This window comes from Suricata suricatta, chromosome 1 (assembly GCF_006229205.1).
Source record: "Suricata suricatta isolate VVHF042 chromosome 1, meerkat_22Aug2017_6uvM2_HiC, whole genome shotgun sequence".
NCBI classification, from domain to species: Eukaryota; Metazoa; Chordata; class Mammalia; order Carnivora; family Herpestidae; genus Suricata; species Suricata suricatta.
Genome location: NC_043700.1, coordinates 50028953 through 50032482, shown reverse-complemented (window position 1 = coordinate 50032482; position 3530 = coordinate 50028953). Strand labels below are relative to the sequence as shown.

General features: G+C 50.4%; 1 long non-coding RNA gene across 1 annotated transcript; it reads left to right on the top strand.

Annotated features, from left to right (window-relative positions):
* Positions 1 to 288: 288 nt before the first annotated feature.
* LOC115298259 lies at positions 289 to 2844 on the top strand. The gene is made up of 3 exons (XR_003911692.1): positions 289 to 433; positions 1972 to 2094; positions 2651 to 2844. It is a non-coding gene; the product is annotated as an uncharacterized LOC115298259 (long non-coding RNA).
* The last annotated feature ends 686 nt before the right edge of the window (positions 2845 to 3530 follow it).

Sequence of the window (3530 nt, the reverse complement as noted above, 5' to 3'; positions counted from 1 at the left end):
GTGAGCACCCCAGTACTTGTTACACCAGTCTGGTGTAAATACTAAGGAGAAAAACAAGCATGCCCACTGCCTAGCACAGGAGCTGGTCTGTAATAGGCATATGATCAGTGTTAGGTGCTGTTACTGTCCTAGGAAGAAATGACAGTCTGAAGAATGTCACAGGGATGTCACAAAAGTAGAGGGCGGAGACGCTGGGGGTCGGAAGTTATTCCCCTACCCCCAGCCCATTAGCACGCTGTCCAGGGCTGAGCGCTGGGGGCTTTTCACCGTCCAGCAGCGCCAGTCTACCGCTTGTGATGCGCAGTCTCCGGACCTCCCACCGGCCTCGCTCAGCGCTGGGCAGATAAGCGGATAAGCCACGTGACGGCACATGAAAGGCGTGGTGCGGGGCTCGGCAATGATAACCCGGTGGAGGGTGCTATCTGGAGAGGAAGTAGGTTGGGGCTGGGTGCGGGGGCGGGTAGGTAAGTGAGGCTCAAAATCAGGAGGCGGCTTACAGCCCCGGGCGGGACCCAATCCCAGGGGTCATGTCATCCATTCTCTGCCACCAGGCACAATTGCACCGAGCAATCCATCACTGACCTCTGCCTGTCTTACCTCCCCCCACCCCCCAAATGCATTAATGCATTCTCCTACTAAAAGTTTAGAGCAGTTCGGAGGGACAGGATAAAACGCAAGTGCCCTTCCTCATCCGCCTTTGTCCCATTAACCACGCCCCACCCCTGGAGGTCATGCAGGGCTCTGTTGGGTGGGTGCCACTTGGATCCCTTTGCCACACATTTACATACACATAAATGTGTGTGTGATAAATATAAAGTCGTGTGTGTGTGTAAAATCGTGCCACATGTGTTTTCCTCTACCTCTGTTCCCCCTTAACATGTCTTGGACGATTTTCCTTTTCGGGACCTATAGAAGTGTCCTGTTCATTGTGATGACAGCATAGTAAGTAATCCATGAAATAAATGTGCCATAATTTACTAATATCTTCGCCGCAGTTGTATCCTTACATTGTTTTCTATGTTTGCTGTTGGTATATGGCAAGCATGTTGCTGTGAAGGGAATTGTACATGTAGCTTTGGGAAGGAGAGCATGTTTGGGAGGCTGATAACTGTCTAGAAGTACAACTGCTCCATCACTGAGTAGATGCATCTCAAATTTTGAGTGGCACCGCCAAACATGCTCCCCAAAAAGGCTTTATCAGGTTACACTTCCAGCAGCCCTTGATGAGGGTAACCGTTTCCCCATGCCTTCACATCAGCAGGATTGCCATTTTGCCTTTCTGTTAGCAGAAAAGATCACACTGCTACTCAATTTGCATTTTCCCATGGACTGCTGTGGTTGGGTGCATTTTCCTGCTTATTAGCTGTTTGGAGTTCTCTTTCGGTGCGGTTCTGGTGTCTTATCATTTGTCCATTTGTTTCCGTTGTTTAGAATGGGGAGAACTCCTAGTTTTCTCTGGAGTAAATGCTTTTGATATGGGTACCACAAATGTTTTCTCCCACCTGACACTTACTTTCAACCTGTTCGTCTGTCCTGCATGAGGCTCTCCTCTGTATCCTATGTCTCTGGTTGTTTAACCCACATTTCCCCTGCAGAGATCTGGTTAAAATATCAACAGTTACCCTTCTATTGAGTGCCCATTGCATGCAGGCTTTCCACGCAGGGACCAGAGACCCACCATCTTGTCCACTCCAGGCAGGGCCTCTGACTAGTGGATGCACTTGACGAACTGGAATCAGTCACTCAGATGAGCAAGACTTGAGCCTCCAGAGGCTTGACCAGGGTGTTTTTTTCTTTCCAATTTCAGCCTCCTTGTCAAATATGGCTCAAACCATCCTTGCCTAGCCCAGATGGAGCATGTTTTGACTTCTACGTTACTATCTATGGGATGTGGACAAATCGCAAAATTGCAGCTTGTCCCTGTTCATTCATATATTTGACAAATAACCATTGTGCACTTTCCAATTCCAGGCCCTGTGCTAGGAGGTGGGGACATGGTGGGAAAAAGAGCAACCCAGCTTCACAGAGGGGACAGTCCAGCCAAACCATCCTTCATTTGACTTTATCATTTGTTCCCTCAGTGAATAAATATGTGTGAGTCACCTGGGATTCAGGTGTGGTGCATGGGCTGGGTTGGGCCTACTGTTTAATGCTAGGAACTAGAAATGAGTAAGATGATGTCATCAGGCATCACATGGGCACCTTGAAGTAAGAGAAAAACACAGAGAATGATACCAGTGATGAAAAGCATACACAATTCTGTGATTACGTCTCCTCCTGGGGGCCCTGGTTTGGTTGGTTACGTGTGTAGGCATGTCCATCCATGCACACGTGTGTACACACTCTCGTGCACACACCCCATCCTCCTGGATGGACACACATTCTGTTTGCTCTCTGGAGAGCAGAGGGCACAGCCCAGGGCCTGTCTGTGCAAGGCCAGGTCCTGGTGGTTCATGGGGAAAGGTCATTAAGTCCAAAGCAATGAGCAGGAAGCTAATTTTAACCAAGAGGTGCAGAGTGACCTTGGCACAGAAGGAAATGCCCCTAAATCTCCAGTGGAGATGGCCCCAAATGGGATCTCCTCCCTCCCAGAAGACATCAGCCTGAGATTAGGGAACCCCCTCACCCTCTTGTCTTCCTGTCTTCCCAGGCCATGCTGTCAGCTCATGGAAGCAGGCCCTCTTCACCTCATCAGTCCTCAGTAATCTGCCTTCAGACCCCTTGGGACTGGCTCCCGTCAACCCCTGTCAGCCTCTGCTGCCCACGGGGACCTGGAGGCCAAGCTGCTGATTGGAGATGGAGGCAGATGGGATGGGCATGGGCAGGCTGGGCTCCCACACTGCCTCCCAGGTGACCCCAGGGAAGATGCTGTCTTGCCTGAGCCTTGACAGAGGGAAGGGAGTGTGCATGTTTTGACATCCCACTGCGTGCATGACCCCGTACCCAAAGCTTTAGCTACGTTATCTCAGTTCATCCGCAGCTTCCTTTGATGTGTTTGTGCCATTTTAAAGATGATGAAACTGAGGCTCAGAGAGTCTGAATAATTTGTCACAGATTCCACAGCCAAGGAGCAGAGCCAAAGTGAACACACTGCCTGAGTCCTCCAAAGCCTCAATGTCTACAACATGATTTGCAGTTGGCAAGCAAGAGAGGCCAAAGAGGTATGTGTGAAGCCCCCACCAGGAGGTTCTGGGGCCCGTTCCAGCTCAGTCTCCAGCTTGAGGTGTGGCTGGCAGCCTCAAAGCCTTAGCTCCCTCCCTCTGCTAGGGAATTCTTGATGGGGGAAGCTCTGCATAGAGGCTGATCTCAGCTTGAGTGTCAGCTGCGTGAGCTTGGCAGATGACCTCACCCCTCACACCTTGGTTTTCTCATCTACAAAAGGGGACCAGCAGCAGAATCCAAAGGTTGTCCTGTGGGCCAAATGAGTTTGTGCATATGGCACATTAAGTAGAGTGCCCGGCACACAAGAAAGGTAGGTGACGTTGCTACCACCATCCTTGGTGTGAGTATGGGTGATACAAGATTTCAGC